The sequence below is a fragment of the Pantherophis guttatus genome, chromosome 7, assembly GCF_059756535.1.
Source record: "Pantherophis guttatus breed Tessera chromosome 7, ASM5975653v1, whole genome shotgun sequence".
Classification (NCBI taxonomy): Eukaryota; Metazoa; Chordata; class Lepidosauria; order Squamata; family Colubridae; genus Pantherophis; species Pantherophis guttatus.
Window position 1 is genome coordinate 51,723,434 of NC_142069.1, and position 18,019 is coordinate 51,741,452.

The window sequence follows — 18,019 nt, forward strand, 5'->3', positions numbered from 1 at the left end:
TCAGCCCACACAGATTACATTTCTATGTGGAAAAAAGATGCCAGATTCCAGCCAGGTTTAGAAAAAGCCAAGGAACAAGAGACATTTATTGCTGATGCATGCTAGCTCACTGAGAAAGCCAAGGAATAAAAAAAAAATCAATATCAAACTGATCCCTGAACAAACAAGGATACAAATAATTGCCAAGAGTAGTTGAGGTCAAACTAGTCTTTACCATGATGTCAAAAATAATTTCCCAAATGAACCTAATAGAAGCTAAATTCTGAATTTTCTCATTTTATAACCAAGGATAGGTTTGAAAATGTGGAAAATGAAATCCATCCTTTTGGATAATAAAGTATTATCCAAATAAATATAAGGAATCATTAATGAATAGGATAAAGTGTCCTCTAGGTCCCAGGTTTCAGTGCAACTTTTCAGACATGCCAGAGGTTAACCAACTCATGGAAAATAATGTCACCTCTTAGAGTGGATGAAAAATAAGGGCAAAGCATTTGAAGTATGCAAGAGTTTGTGGAAGTCACATATACATAACCAAACATTTTCAGACCATCTCAAAAAGTCTCAATAAATTCAATGGGTTTTTAATACATAATAATAAAACTGAGAGGTTTTATTGGAGTCCTTGGAGTCCTAGTGGATGATCACTTGAATATGAGCCAGCAGTGTGCAGCAACTGCCAAAAAAACTAATACAATCTTGGGTTGTATGAACAGAGGCATAGAATCAAGATCACATGAAGTATTAGTACCGCTTTATAAAACCCTAGTAAGACCACACCTGGAATACTGCAACCAATTTTGGTTACCATATTAAAAAAAGATGTTGAGACTTTGGAAAAAGTTCAGAGAAGAGCAACTAAGGTCATCAAAGACCTGGAGACTAAAACATATGAAGAACGGCTGTAGGATTTGGGTTTGGCTAATCTAAAGAAAAGAAGAATTAGGAGTGACATGTTAGCAGTATTCCAGTATTTGAGCGGCTGCCACAAAGAAGAGGTGGTCAAATTATTCTCCAATGCATCAGAGGGCAGGACAAGAAATGCTTGGAAATTAATCAAAGAGAGAAGCAACCTGGAATTAAGGAGAAACTTTCTAACAATGAAGACAATTAACCAGTGGAACAGCTTGCCTCCAGAAATCATGGGCACTCCATCACTGGATGTTTTTAAGAAGAGTCTCGACAGTCATTTATCTGAAATAGTATAGATCCATGATGGCGAACCTATGGCACGTGTGCCACAGGTGACACATGTAGCCATATCAATGGGCACGCCAGCTCAGGTCTGACGCGCATGTGCGCACTGGCCAGCTGATTTTAGGGCCTTCTACACCTACCAGAAGTAGGGAAACAGGCTGTTTCCTGCCTCCGGAGGGCCTGGGGGTGTGGGGAAGGCCCGTTTTTCTTTCTCATCTGGCTCCAGATCCTCTCTATGCATCTGTGGAGGGCAAAAACAGCCTTTCCCACTCTCTTGGAGGCCCTCCAAAGGCCTGAAATGGCCCATTTCCCAACTCCTGGTGGGACAGGAAGTGACGTTTTTTGCTATCCCCAGCCTCCAGAGACTCCTAGAGAGGCTCTAAAGGCTGGGGACAGCAAAAAACGTCACTTCCTCTCCCACCGGGAGTTGGGAAATGGGCCGTTTCAGGCCTCCAGAGGGCCTCCGAGGGAATGGGAAAGGCTGTTTTCGCCCTTCCCAGATGCATAGAGAGCCAGATGAGAAAGAAAAACAGGCCTACTGGGCCATCACATGCCAGGAGCGGGGGGGGGGGGTTGCGTGCGCATGCGCATAGAATTATGGGTATGAGAATGCATGCGCGTGAATCTCCCCCGCCCCCCCCTCTCCTGGCACGTGATGGCAAAAAGGTTAGCCATCACTGGTATAGGTTCTCCAGCTTGAGCAGGGGAGTGGACTAGAACACCTTCAAGGTGTGTTCTGTTCGATTCTAAACATTACAATTGTCATTTGATAAAGTACTTGCCCTCAGACTCCACTTCCTCATCTCCCTCCCTTATCTCAATTTAAATTCTACATCAATTTAGCTAACCCACCAATTTGACAAAATGAGCTGTAGTTCAAAGCATGTCTTTTAGTAAAATATGTAAGCCTGAAAAGGTGCTATCTTCTTCCTTCTGATTTTGGACTCAATCAAAGTAAATGTGTTGAAGATGGTACATTCCCTGGAAAAGTTTATCTTGGCATGGCTCTTTAAAAACCTTCCCAGGTTGTCTGCACACTTTGGGGCATATGTATATTTCAGCTGGGATTTCATGGGTGAGAATAACCAGATAAAAGCCTTTAAGCAGCTGTTTTGATCCTTCTGGGGAATGCACTAACCGTTTAAAAAGGGATGTTTCCTTTATGTGACTTACCTTAGAATTGGTCTGATAGCTGAAATCTCTTCTGTCATGCTATAAATCATTTCAAAATTTACTTAAATGAAGTAAATTTCACATTTGAATTTCTTAGGCTTCACACACATGGATCAGCTGTATTCTAACTATAGTAGGTTACACAGGTCACAAAATCCTTAAAAGACCCCAAATAAAGATCTCCATATTTTTATTCTAGTAGTCTAACTTTCCTTAAAATTAAAGGTGGCAAAGGGGATAAGGCCATAATGACAATAGAAGAGCAACTTCAGGCAAAGGATGCCATTAAAAACATCAATACATTAAATGTTCTAGGAATAAAATAATAATAGACAATCTAGAAATAATAAAAATGTGCAGAAGTAATCCAACAGTAGTGTTGTGGGATGAAAAATGACAAGATCAACAGAAATATTTTCAGCAAGCACTTGAATGTAAATTGTACATTATCTTTTTGTTTACCTTTTCAGCCTTCACAGGCATGATATATATTAGGTCTCATGCATACTTTCTTGCAAAAATCCCAGTGACCTTAAATAAGACTAGGACAGAGTTAATGATGGCAGTAAGCATAGGACTGCTGCCAAAAATACCATTTCCTTATGAAGTAATTCTTCCACTTCCTGTTAACAGATACTGCAGTTATGTAGTTATTGTAATGATCTGAATACATTGTGAGCCTTCATTAGTTTTTTTTTTCTCAGATGTAATAGAATGGACGCCTTTATATGACACATGTCTATAACTATATTCTGCAAGGAGAGAACAGGGAACTTGGCACAAGATTGTTATAGTAATGATCAGCCTCACATTTGCCTTCATATTTCTTTCCACCTGAACATATGCAAAGGTTATATTACATATCTTAAAACATCAGGGTCTAATGCATCACAGCCTATTTTTTCTGGGACTGATATGTGATACCATCCTAGTCTACCCTGAGGCTGAGTCCAGATTATTGTTCTAGTCAGATGTAGATACAGCTCTCTGGTTGGTGCAAAGTGTTCTTTCATTATAATCAGATAACTAATTTGTATGCACAAGAGTTTTCTTCATCTATGGCAATCAATAGAGGAGCTGTTCTACTCAGGGAAGTTCTGGGTTGAATGAGAATATCAAGCTGTAACACTATACTGGGTTAAGAGTGTTGAGGGGGAGGGTTATGGTGAATCAACAGTACTACTTTGCAAGAGAATCATTCTAAGCTTCAAACACATTACTTAGACTCTTTGTTATTTAAACAAGTGTCTCATAGACAAATGAAAGTCACAGTGCCTGCTCTGGAGAATTTGCAGTATAATGAGTTTCCAGTCAGATGACCAAGTGATGGCTAACAACAGAACTGAGGGAGAGAGGAAAAATGAACACAAAATGAAACAATAAGGTGGTCTGTTGAAATTCTACTTAGTATGTATACCATGTTCGGTATACATATTCATAGAGATCAATACATTTCAGTGTGTCATGCACATTGCCTGAGATAATATATGTGATGATAATATAAGCACAGTAGAATCTAAAATCTGTATTAATACTTTAAAAATCCTGCTTTACTGGTTTTTTTTAATTTTCACAACAGCAAGTTCTGAATTGCTGTCTCATATATTATGCCAACAGCTTTTAGATAGCTCTAGTTTCTTAATTCAGTTTACATTAGAACTGTGCCTGGTGTTCTAGAATTGTGTCGTGAAACTCAAACGTACAGTATATTATGTACATAACTGATGCTGAGATGGGTTCTTTTCTTTTTACCCTAAATAATAGAGACAAGCAGCCAATGATGCCATTAATAACTTCCTTCCTGATGAAAAATACAATAATAAGTGAGCAATCATGATAAATGCTATCCGATTCATAGAATCAAAAATGTATAACTAACCACAGACTACTTAGTTGAATCCTCTGTTTGGTAAAGTATATGTATCTAGATTTTTAAATTATATTTCACAGGATATGCTGTCTGCATTCTTCACCATCTTGTATCTGTTCTGAACTTTTGTTCCAGATGGTCATTATTGTATTTTTTATCTACAATGTCCAGAATTGAACACAGGACTCCATGTGAAATCTGATCAAAGTAGAGTGGAACATTTACTTTTTGCAAGACATGATTTATTTTTTAACAGCTAGTTACTCTGCTCACTCTTGTTTAACTGTTATTGACAAGCACACCTAAATCCCTTCCATAGATACTTCTGCCAAAACAGATCTCCCCCATCCTATACTTTTACTCCCATTAAATTCCATCTTATTAACTTCAGCCCACTGCTCAAACCTGTCTGCAGACCTAGTTCTGATGCTCCTATTTTCAATTTTTTTTAAAAAATGTGCATTTTGATAAACATACATAGAATCCTTGGGGATTCTACCATGTACATTTACAAATGTCCAGTGAAAAGTAGTGACAAACAGAGGAATGTCAAACTTTCTTTGGTCCAAATTATTAGCAATTCTGTAGTAGTTGGACCTGTCCAGAAACAAAAATAAAAATAAAAGGAGGTACAGAGTAGCAAAGATGTAAGAAAACTAGACAATAAAAAAAGTTGAATAACTTTTCCTACATTCTCTTCATTTACAAGACTTTGGTCATAGGGACCAGTTCAAGACATATTATTGCCTTAGGCAATGAATAATATGGCACTCCTTTAACAGTGGTGGGATTCAGCTGGTTCGCACCAGTTCAGGCAAACCAGTTGTTAAATTATCCCCCCTCCCTGCTATCAAAGTGGATCCTGGGCTCTGCGCTGTGTTGCAATGGAGAAACAGGCAACAGAGTAGCTGACGTGAGGGAAGGAGAAGGCTGATTTCCCTCTTCTCCCTGTTCCTCCTCTTTCCCTCATGTGGATGCTCCATTATCCATTTCTCCATTGCAGCGCAGCGCCCAGGATCCACTTTGATAGTGTGTGTGTGTGTGTGTGTGTGTGTGTGTGTGTGTGTGTGTGTGTGTGTAATAATTTGCCTGGCCAAACTAACCTCATAGTTTTCCCTACATTGGCCCCAGCTTTGATCGTGCTACCAACTTAATTCCTTGCCCCTCTCACTTTTGCCAGCAGACTGACCAACACCCCCTTCATGCAGCTTCATGGAGAGGGGAGAAATCCCTCCCTCCACTTCACCCCAATTCTTAGGATTTATGTGTGTTTTTCCTCTAGCCAGGTTACATAGGAAAAACCTGGCTAGAGGAAAAACACACATAAATCCTACGAAGAAGTAAGAAAATAGATATTGTACCTTTACAGGGAGGATACATGAGATGTGGGTGTGGCTTACTGATGGTGGCTAACGAGCCAGAAATAGATCTATATAAGTCTCTCACCTGGCAGCAAGAACTTGCTGGCTGCCAGAAAGAAAAAAGCCCAGAATCGAGTGGATGTGATTCCACTGAGCTAGGGCTGCAGAAAAACCTTGGTTACGTAGGAAAAACCTGGCTAGAGGAAACACACACACACACACACATATATATATGCGATATTTTTGCAATCAGGGTTTTTTTCCTATGTTGAAAGATGTTAAAATGGCCATGGTGGGATGAAATCTCTATTCATCACTTTCAGACCTGTCAGACATTTTATGTTGTTTCTTCTGTGACTTATGGGAGACTGGGATAGCACTATTTCGGCCTTTTTAGACCTCTTCAGCCAGACACACCCATATTTTGTGACTCCTCCCTGTAGAGGTCAAATATTTATTTCTTTTGATTCATAGGTATAAATGTGCGATATTTTTGCAATCAGGGTTTTTTCCTATGTTGAAAGATGTTAAAATGGCCATGGTGGGATGAAATCTCTATTCATCACTTTCAGACCTGTCAGACATTTTATGTTGTTTCTTCTGTGACTTATGGGAGACTGGGATAGCACTATTTCGGCCTTTTTAGACCTCTTCAGCCAGACACACCCATATTTTGTGACTCCTCCCTGTAGAGGTCAAATATTTATTTCTTTTGATTCATAGGTATAAATGTGCAATATTTTTGCAATCAGGGTTTTTTTCCTATGTTGAAAGATGTTAAAATGGCCATGGTGGGATGAAATCTCTATTCATCACTTTCAGACCTGTCAGACATTTTATGTTGTTTCTTCTGTGACTTATGGGAGACTGGGATAGCACTATTTCGGCCTTTTTAGACCTCTTCAGCCAGACACACCCATATTTTGTGACTCCTCCCTGTAGAGGTCAAATATTTATTTCTTTTGATTCATAGGTATAAATGTGCGATATTTTTGCAATCAGGGTTTTTTCCTATGTTGAAAGATGTTAAAATGGCCATGGTGGGATGAAATCTCTATTCATCACTTTCAGACCTGTCAGACATTTTATGTTGTTTCTTCTGTGACTTATGGGAGACTGGGATAGCACTATTTCGGCCTTTTTAGACCTCTTCAGCCAGACACACCCATATTTTGTGACTCCTCCCTGTAGAGGTCAAATATTTATTTCTTTTGATTCATAGGTATAAATGTGCGATATTTTTGCAATCAGGGTTTTTTCCTATGTTGAAAGATGTTAAAATGGCCATGGTGGGATGAAATCTCTATTCATCACTTTCAGACCTGTCAGACATTTTATGTTGTTTCTTCTGTGACTTATGGGAGACTGGGATAGCACTATTTCGGCCTTTTTAGACCTCTTCAGCCAGACACACCCATATTTTGTGACTCCTCCCTGTAGAGGTCAAATATTTATTTCTTTTGATTCATAGGTATAAATGTGCGATATTTTTGCAATCAGGGTTTTTTCCTATGTTGAAAGATGTTAAAATGGCCATGGTGGGATGAAATCTCTATTCATCACTTTCAGACCTGTCAGACATTTTATGTTGTTTCTTCTGTGACTTATGGGAGACTGGGATAGCACTATTTCGGCCTTTTTAGACCTCTTCAGCCAGACACACCCATATTTTGTGACTCCTCCCTGTAGAGGTCAAATATTTATTTCTTTTGATTCATAGGTATAAATGTGCAATATTTTTGCAATCAGGGTTTTTTTCCTATGTTGAAAGATGTTAAAATGGCCATGGTGGGATGAAATCTCTATTCATCACTTTCAGACCTGTCAGACATTTTATGTTGTTTCTTCTGTGACTTATGGGAGACTGGGATAGCACTATTTCGGCCTTTTTAGACCTCTTCAGCCAGACACACCCATATTTTGTGACTCCTCCCTGTAGAGGTCAAATATTTATTTCTTTTGATTCATAGGTATAAATGTGCGATATTTTTGCAATCAGGGTTTTTTCCTATGTTGAAAGATGTTAAAATGGCCATGGTGGGATGAAATCTCTATTCATCACTTTCAGACCTGTCAGACATTTTATGTTGTTTCTTCTGTGACTTATGGGAGACTGGGATAGCACTATTTCGGCCTTTTTAGACCTCTTCAGCCAGACACACCCATATTTTGTGACTCCTCCCTGTAGAGGTCAAATATTTATTTCTTTTGATTCATAGGTATAAATGTGCGATATTTTTGCAATCAGGGTTTTTTCCTATGTTGAAAGATGTTAAAATGGCCATGGTGGGATGAAATCTCTATTCATCACTTTCAGACCTGTCAGACATTTTATGTTGTTTCTTCTGTGACTTATGGGAGACTGGGATAGCACTATTTCGGCCTTTTTAGACCTCTTCAGCCAGACACACCCATATTTTGTGACTCCTCCCTGTAGAGGTCAAATATTTATTTCTTTTGATTCATAGGTATAAATGTGCGATATTTTTGCAATCAGGGTTTTTTTCCTATGTTGAAAGATGTTAAAATGGCCATGGTGGGATGAAATCTCTATTCATCACTTTCAGACCTGTCAGACATTTTATGTTGTTTCTTCTGTGACTTATGGGAGACTGGGATAGCACTATTTCGGCCTTTTTAGACCTCTTCAGCCAGACACACCCATATTTTGTGACTCCTCCCTGTAGAGGTCAAATATTTATTTCTTTTGATTCATAGGTATAAATGTGCGATATTTTTGCAATCAGGGTTTTTTCCTATGTTGAAAGATGTTAAAATGGCCATGGTGGGATGAAATCTCTATTCATCACTTTCAGACCTGTCAGACATTTTATGTTGTTTCTTCTGTGACTTATGGGAGACTGGGATATGAAAGTGATGAATAGAGATTTCATCCCACCATGGCCATTTTAACATCTTTCAACATAGGAAAAAACCCTGATTGCAAAAATATCGCACATTTATACCTATGAATCAAAAGAAATATATATATATGTGTGTGTGTGTGTGTGTGTGTGTGTGTGTGTGTGTGTGTGTGTAGGTCTTTGGTTATTCGGGTCTTCTCCCACGTAAAATTGGAAGTGTCTTGGCGACGTTTCGACGAAGTCTCATTCGTCATCTTCAGGCTGGTGTTCTCAGCTTCGTGCTTCCAGGAGCAATGTGAGATCGCAGCTGTCTCTTCCTTTTAACTGCTAGTTAAAGAGACAGCTGCGATCTCACATTGCTCCTGGAAGCACGAAGCACATTGCTCCTGGAAGCACGAAGCCGAGAACACCAGCCTGAAGATGACGAATGAGACTTCGTCGAAACGTCGCCAAGATACTTCCAATTTTACGTGGGAGAAGACCCGAATAACCAAAGACCTACATACAAACACCCGTGAAAACCTGAGAAAACATATATATATCAGGGTGCACAGAGAGTCTGGGAGGCCTGCAGAGTGCTCCTGAGGGCCAGGGTGGGCAAAAACTTTTTTTTTCTTCCTTACCTCTTCGAAATCTTGGTGCATCTTATACACCTGTGTGTCTTATAGTCCAAAAAATACGGTATATGTAATACACACACATATATATTTTTACATATTTACATATTATAGATAGATAGACAGAGACAGAGACAGAGACAGAGACAGAGACAGAGATATTCCATATCCAAAGTTCGGACCAAAATTAATTGCATTTCAAACATTGTGGCAATCTGGAGATTCATATCCATAGAATGGGTAAAAGCCATCCTTTAGCAGTGGCTAATAAAAACAGACAGATAAGAAAATATGATGATAACATCTACTGACATATTTCAAAAATCTATTTCTAATTGACAAAAATAGAGAGAAAAGGTTATTATTAGCAGAGGGAAATAACCTTTTGTAAGACGCTTCCTCTACGGAACTCCAGAATTAAGACTACTGGAATAATCAGGGCTGTCAATCTTGAAAAAAGTCTGCAAAGAAATTATGGTTCTCCAATACATGTGATCAACCTTTGTTCATGGAAAATTGTAAAAATAAAGAGGGAGGGGATTTAGGGTAGCTTTACACATTCTTTTTGTGTACAACATGTTAGAATGATTATAAGGATTGCCATATTTTTTTCTTGCATTCAATTGTGTCCAATTCTCAGAGACCATCTGGACATGTCCTTGCAGGGTTTTTTGGCACATTTACAGAAGTGGTTTGCCATTAACTCTTTCTGATGAAAAAGAGATTGGGCCTAAGGCAGAATTAGAATTCATGATCTCCCCATTTCTAGCTCCTGACGCCTTAACCACTACATGAAACTGGCTCTCACAGAATGCTTATTTTCTGATTATTCTATTTCAGAATTCTTAAGGCAAGAATGTTGTCATAATTAGTACATATTGGACCCTGTCACATATGACCCATTTTTCTTTCACTCTTTGACTATAAAGCCCCTTCCATTGTTATTGGCCCTGACATTAGAAACACTAGAACTAATATATAAGTAGGATTTTTCTGGCAGATCAGTTGGTAATACAACACCTTACTAATCAGTGTCAAATTGTTTCCTCTTTCCCTTATATCTCCTCCTGACATGATAATATTAATGGACACATAGTTATAACCAATTTAACAAACTGTAGCCAATGAGAATAATGTTAACATACTATATTTACTATATTGATTAGGAGTCAATAACCAGATATTTCTTGTTAGTATTTTTTAAATTGTATTTTAATACATCACATTCCTTTCTTGGCTGTTTGTATAACCTAAAATCACCTTGCTTGCTAACTGTCCAATTGTCCTTCTTGCAATGATTGTATACTTCTTGTCAGTGATGGACCTACTATCATGAATCTTTACTGGCACAAGGAAAAGATGCTTTATTTATATTTTCAAGCCAATTTATGTGTGGCTTGAAAATACAAATAAAGTGTATTATTATTATCATTATTATTATTTAATAATAATAAGAAATACATAATAATAAATCAGGAAGGCCTTTCTTTAGGCCAGTTTAGACCAAACTAGCCTAAAGAAAGACCCAAATGAAAAACAGAATGAAGGCATGGGAAGACAAAACAATACATGGCCAGTATATTTAAAAAAATAGAAGGGAAAGCAGATAATAACAAGATCTGGCAATGGCTAAGAGCAGGAAAGTTAAAGAAAGAGACCGAGGGACTAATTCTGGCTGCACAAGACCAAGCCTTAAGGACAAATGCATACAAAGCCAGAATTGAGAAGACAGCAATAGACAGTAAGTGCCGCCTAAGCAAACAAACTGAAGAAACAGTAGACCACCTGGTAAGCTGCTGCAAAAAGGTCGCACAGGCTGACTACAAGCAGTGGCATGACAAAATAGCAACAATGGCGCATTGGAAGGCCACATAACACCCGGACTTAACAATTATCAATAAGAAAGACAAAAAAGTCTGGATAGTGGATGTGGCAGTGCCTGGAGACAGTAAAATAGAAGATGAAGAACTGGAGAAGATAACAAAATACAAAGGCTCACAAATAGAATTAGAATGACTGTGGCAAAGGCAAGCAAGGGCAGTACCAATAGTAATAGGCAAACAACTGGAGCACCACTTCAACACCATTGGCATTGTCAAATTCACAATCAATCAATTGCAGAAGGTGGCTTTACTTGAAACAGCTTCCATCCTGCAACAATATCTGTAACACTGTCAAACATCCAGATTTGCCTATCCCAGGTCCTTGGTAAGGACTCGATACAGTAGGTAGACAACATTGCCAAACCCAGTCTGAACATCTGGTTGACTGTACAATGATCAATAATAATAATAATAATAATAATAATAATAATAATAATAATAATAATAATAATGAGGAATCTTTCAAGATGACTCATTGTCACATCTGCTATTTGTACTATTTATGATGCCACTAGCAAGCATTTTGAACAAGACAAACTGTGGCTATGAATTGGCAAAAAAAAAACATAATTGAAAATTTTCCATTTGCTCTGGATGATTTAAAATTGGAAAAACAAAAGCTGAATTGAACTCACTGCTCAAGAGCACTGAGGGGACACTGGAATGAAATTTGGCATTGACAAATGTGCAACAATTGATATTAAGGCAGGAAAAATTATTGAAGATGATGGATTTGAACTTGATCATGAAGAGTTGATAAAAGCAGTAATACCAGAAGAAAGGTACTTACAAGAAAGGTACTTACAAGAAAGGTACAAGAAAGGTTCCAAAGTACTTACTTTGGAAGCCTCTGACCTGTTGCATAACCAAGTCAAGGAAGCTATTTCAACAAAATACATAAAACGAGTTCAGAAAATCTTGAGATCAAAGGTGAGTGAAGAGAATATCATAAAGGCAATTAACAAATGGGCAGTGCATGTATGCAATACTCAGATGGAATAATTTTTGGGACTCAGCTAGAACTTGATAACTTGGATCAAAAGGCAAGAAAAGTAATAACAATGTACTATGCTCTGCGCCCAAAAAAGTGATATTGATCGATTGTACTAGGCAAGATCTCAGAGTGGCAGAAACAATTCAGCATCGAGTTTCTAACTGGAAAAAGAAGCCTATGCATGGTCAATACCCAAAGAACATTGAAAGAAAGACAGATACAAAGCTAACACGGAGCTGGCTGAGATCAGGGGTGCTGATGAAAGAAATTGAAGGCTTCATCTTCATTGCCCAAGAACAAGTCTTGCAGACCAGTTCCATGAAAACAAACACTCAACATATCAGCAACAACAGCAAATGTGCTTATGCAGTAAGAAAGATAAAACAGTGGATCACCTTATCAGTGGCTGCAGCAAAATCTCATAGATTGATGATCTACAACACAAGTTTGATGTCAAACTTGTGGCATCATGTTGCTGTCATATGATGCTTCATGACATTTTTCCCATTCGTGGAGCTGGGGTGGGCATGGCCTTCACATGACGCATCTGGCCCATGGGCCACTAATTTGACACCCCTGATCTACAATGTTATAATTGAGTTGCTAAAATCAGACATTAGAAGTTTTGCCAGAAGTTTGGGTTCGAATGCAGCAAAAGTCACTGGGAACACCAAGTTGACAAAGTTCTTGAAAATGAACAGGTCAAGATCTTGTGGAACTTTCAGATTCAAACAGACAGACATCTGGCCCACAACACGCCTGACATCACTATTGTGGAAAAGAAAAAAATCTGGTTCATTGATATTGCAATACCAGGGGATGCATGAATTGAAGAGAAACAGCTAGGAAAAATAATGAAATACCATGATTTACAAACTGAAGTTGAGCAATTGTGGAGGAAGAAATCAATGGTTGTACCAATAGTAATAGAAGTCCTTGGAGCAATACCAAAGGGTTATCTAGCTACATGAACATTTTGAACTTATTAGACCTGAATATTCTGACTTTACAAAAAAACACTCTACTCGAAACTGCCTATATACTTAGATGTTGTCTCAACAGCTCTTAGATCTTTGGTTAGGACCTGAACTGTTAAGTTTTTACCAGACCCAGACTGTGAATCAAATTGAATAATAACATTGAATATCAAATTGAATAACATATAGTTTAATCAAATTCTTCCATACTGAACATAATACTTATTATGTGCAGACTTTGGTCTTGATCAATCAACCACTATTTTTACCGGAGAGATGGTTTTAAAAGATTTGCCTAAAGACTGACTTCAAAACAATAGTTATTTTTTTAAAATAACTACTTTAAAAGAAAGTTTAGCAATTGAGAGCAATTACTTTAAAGAGCAATAGAATTTGTAGGTCACAATGTTTTGATACATTAAACGTAATAAACAATACTTACACAGTTGCTGATTTAAAATTTATCTTTTAAAAAACCCAGCAAAACCCACTGATGATCTTTTTCTTCCTTGCTTCAAGTCCACCTTTATCATATCCTTACCACCAATTGTCAAAATAAAATATCTAATTTACAAAGGCAAATTTGGCAATATCTACATGAAGCTCTAACTGAAAAGGCAAGTCAGGATGATGCTATTTTTTTTCTTTTCACTGATTTGCAATGTATTATATCAATTTTAAGTACAGTCATCCATATGTACTGACAGTTTTATTGATCTAAATCTTTTCATTAAGGAAGCAAATTATGTATATATTTGAGGCAAAAGAGAGAGAAAGGAGGGGTGAGGGGAGAGAGATAGATCATAGATTTACTTCTATGTTAATTATGTTTAATATTGTAGCTATATAGTATGCACAGTTAAGGGACAAGATTGGTAGAATACCTATGTCAAAAAATAAGACAAATTGAACTGACTGTATATTTAGTGAGAAACACAATGACCTAAATTCTACTCTATTATATACAATATGCTGACTGACAATGAATTTCTGTCAGGAAAAATAATCCAAATTCACATTCAATTACTATGACATACATCTTAGTATTTGATTTATTACAATGACCAAATTAATATATTAACACCATGCCACAATTTAAAGCTAACCCATAAGCCATGATTTACAAATCTAACTAGTACAATGTAGGAATTCAAACCAATGAATTCAGTCAGGAAAAAAAAAATCTTCACTGGGTTCAGTGAGATTAACTACCTGGAAGAGGACTGTAGCCTAAAATACTTAAATGCTTTGTCAGTTAAGACTCATTATTCTCACACATATTTTATTACGTTTTTTCTTTCTGTCAATATTGTATACTATCTGGAGGTGTGTAAATAAAGGCAGGATATCAATGAATCAAATAAAGATATAAATAAATGTTTTCACTGTCCATCAAATGACTTTAAAAATACTATTATTCAGTTATTATGAAGTTTATTTTTACTAGTACTGCTTAGTAGAACTGCATATGTTCAAGTAATACATCCTTCTAAGGAATTAATTTTCTTTTGGGGAGCATATTATAACATTAAAATACTTGGCTTTCCCAGAAATGTCCTCAATTGAAATTTGTTTCAAGATACCATAGCATGGTCTAAAGCAGAATCCTTGTGGCCTTTCTTATAGCTGGAAATATGATTAAATTTAACTTCACTAGATTTGTGCAGTCTCATGCAAATAGGGTGAAATTTTCATGTCAAACAAGAAAACCAGAGACTCATAAGATTATAAAATATTATGAAAATCAGGACATTTAAAAAACATTTTGATTTTGTAAATGGGAGTACCATTTTTGAGGGTGGCAGACAGTGCTCAGTGTTAGCAATAGCTGTTTTACTTCAGATAGTAAATAATAGAAAAATAACAAAGCAGACCTATCAGATGTAAGTCCACCGAACATCCAGATCCACACAACCCAGTATCTTCTGCAAGCTTCCCAGCAGTCATTCCCTGCAGTCATTTGATCATCCACTTGAAATGATCATACTATTCTTATCCTAAAGCAATATTTTTCAATCTTGCCAAATCTAAAATGTATGGAATTTAACTTCCAGAATTCCCCAACTAGCATGCTGCCCCAAAGCAATAATTATCTACAAAAACATATGTGAGTTTCTCTAGAATCAGTTCAGAACAATGGTATGATTTCTGTCTATTTATAAGCCAGTTTCCATAGAATCTTTCAGTTCCAATGCTTTGATTATTGCCTCAGTACTTCATTTAGATTTATTCAATGGGATACACAGGACTACTCATTAAAATTCTGATCCAGCGTATAAGTAGTATAAATGTAAAAAGACTGTGCAGTTCAAGTGTGCTGTATTTTGAGTTTTGCCTTTTTCTGTGGCATCATTAAATAATAAGATGTTGTTTCAAGCACAAATGCTGATGATTCACACTTATCTTTTTCACATTATAAATTTATTATTTTTAGTCCTCACATTGTAGGATATACATGCATTTTATCACACATCACTCAACCCAATCTAATTCTTTATCCTGTTCCACCTCATTAAACACATAATACATTGAATATAGAGCTTTTACTTTATGAAAACAATGTATAAATATTTGTGTACATAATTTAAAAGTAGCCTTTTATCATAATCTCATGTATGCTTATAAATCCTCTTACATTTAGTTGGTCCCAGGAAAATGAACATATTGTAGCCCTTTCAGCAAGTACAATTTGGAGAATTGATGTCATAGATTAATGTTTACTATTGTGTTGTTATTTGTAAAATAATCAAATTATTGTTTTACAAAAAATTATTCTATGCCTTATATATTGTTTAACAATGCATGAAAAAGTCTGAACAGTGGTGGCAGAATAATTAAAAAGACCTTCTGTTTGGTTGTCTGATAGTTAGAATATTCTCCCTGAATTTCAACTCCACCATTTAAATGAAGCCCTTATGTAATTCACAAAACAAACAATGAATTAATAATTTGTGAAATAAGAAAAAGAATAGCCTAATTTTGGGAATCAAGGAAAAAAGAATTAAGCAAATCCCCTGGTTAACTGGTGCATTTGGCAACTCATTTGTCAAATGTGTGAAGTACTTGTAGGAAATAACATTTCATTAATTACTCAAAGGTATTGTAGTCTGATGAAAGAGATAGAGGATCATAACTTTATGCTTTATTTTCTTTTAAGAATTCATGAAAATGGTTGGGTTTGGGTTTTTTTGTCCTTTACACAGAGATTTCATTTAATTGACAAACCTAGCAAACATTCAAAAGATCATCTTCACTGACAAATGAAACTACATCACAAACAATATCTAAAAGTAACTTAAACAAAAACAACAAAAAAGGAAATTGGAAAGAAACAGTTCTTTCTTAACTGGGTCTTTCATTTGCTCAGTAAAAATTGTTCAAAACACGAACTATTATGACTGATTTCAACTAAATTCATAATGAATGAAATAGAATAGGATTAAATCTGATTTAAAATGTTAAAAACTATACATATGCAACTTAAACATCAGCATGAAAATAGTCACAAAATTGCACATCCATTGCTCATTTCATTACTAATTAATATTTAACTGTTCATTTAAATGATTCTGCAATTATCAAAAACAAGAAAAGAAAGTGATAGATTACCTGACAGAGATTCCTGTCTAAATGAAACAATTAACTCTTGTGGCTATGGAGTTTCTACAGTTTGAGTATTTAAAGTCACCATCCTCATTGGTTGGTGTTTGTTTATTTGTATAGAGACAATTGCAAATAGGGCATGAGGATTTTTCTTAGTCAAATATTTAAGTGTTACTTCACAATTGTACTGTTTTTTTAAAAAAAAACAGAGTTGGACTGCTATTCTTGTTAAAAGTTCAAATAATTCTAGTCCCAGCATGGTTTTTAAAAATACATTTTATTACATGCATTTAAGTACAGCAATTTACGTTTTAGAGTAATTTTGCAACGAAGAGTTACAAAATTACATGCCCCTATTTCTAACCCAAATCTAATGTAGATGCAGAGAAGTAGAAAACAGGATGCAATGGGAACAACATTCTTAGATATATTCTTCCAGTATATTGAGCTACCGTGTTTTTCCGAAAATAAGAACCTGTCTTATATTTTTTTGAACCCTGAAATAAGCACTTGGCTTTATTGCCATGCGCTCAAAAGCCCGATTGGACTTATTATCAGGAGATGTCTCATTTTGGGGGGAAACAGGGTAAATGCTACTTAACTCTGTGGACAACAGTTTGTGTTATATAGCTAAGACACATAACTTTAGTCTAAACAAGACTGGTTAGTTTAAGGCTAATTCTAATTCTTGCTTGGTCAATTATTCCCATTTTCTTTTCATATTCTACACTAAGACTCAATATATCCCCAACATGGATATGCATGAAATAGGCCAATGTATATACAGGAGTTTGGTGTGTCATTTTAATGTTTTTACTAATAGCCTGAGATTTAGGAAACAGGAAATTCCATCTAAGAATATCCACCTTCCTTGAACTGGGACAGTAATGAAGATTCCCAGGGTCTGGAAAACATAAGTTGCCAACTCAAAATGTGCTAGCACTGATGATGTTACATAGTTTGGCTAATGAAATGTCTGCAAGAAAACAACCAAGTTCAGAGAGCACCAAGGATTCCTCATTTCAACCCTGAACTGCAAAATATTATCCTTCATTTGCATAATGTTGGTATTTGGTTTTGTTTAGGGCATTGTGTGAACCTAAATACTGAAGATTTATAATCAAACCTCATGGCCTGATATTTAATATAGCTCCTTGGTACTATATTGCAAAAACAAATTGTAGCCTGATGTGTGAAATCAACCAATGTGTCCTACACATTTTTGTGACATGCTTTGTATCACTTGGCAATTGCAGCATAGAAGCAATAGTGAGAAAGTCATTATAATTTGTGGAGCGAAGTGTGTGTGGTGGGTGCTTTTAGTAAGGATGAATGAGAAATGATGAGAAACATTCAAATTTCAAATTCTTTATGAAATGTTCAAACATATTGCATGGTTCTCTGGCTAGGATAAATTACCCTGAGAAGTTTGATAGCAATATTACCCTATATATATATATATATATCCCTATAAATTATA

General features: G+C 36.3%; 1 protein-coding gene across 4 annotated transcripts in view; it reads right to left on the reverse strand.

Moving 5' to 3' along the window:
* The window catches only part of SLC16A7 (solute carrier family 16 member 7), a 130,871-nt gene that overhangs the window by 90,073 nt on the left and 22,779 nt on the right, over positions 1 to 18,019 (reverse strand). The window contains exon 1 of one of the 4 annotated variants that reach the window (XM_034402683.3): positions 16,546 to 16,593. The exons of the other annotated variants lie outside the window; for them this stretch is intronic. The gene's annotated coding sequence lies outside the window, so the exon portion shown is untranslated. Of the gene's footprint in view, positions 1 to 16,545; positions 16,594 to 18,019 lie in introns of those variants that run through there. 4 annotated transcript variants of the gene reach the window in all.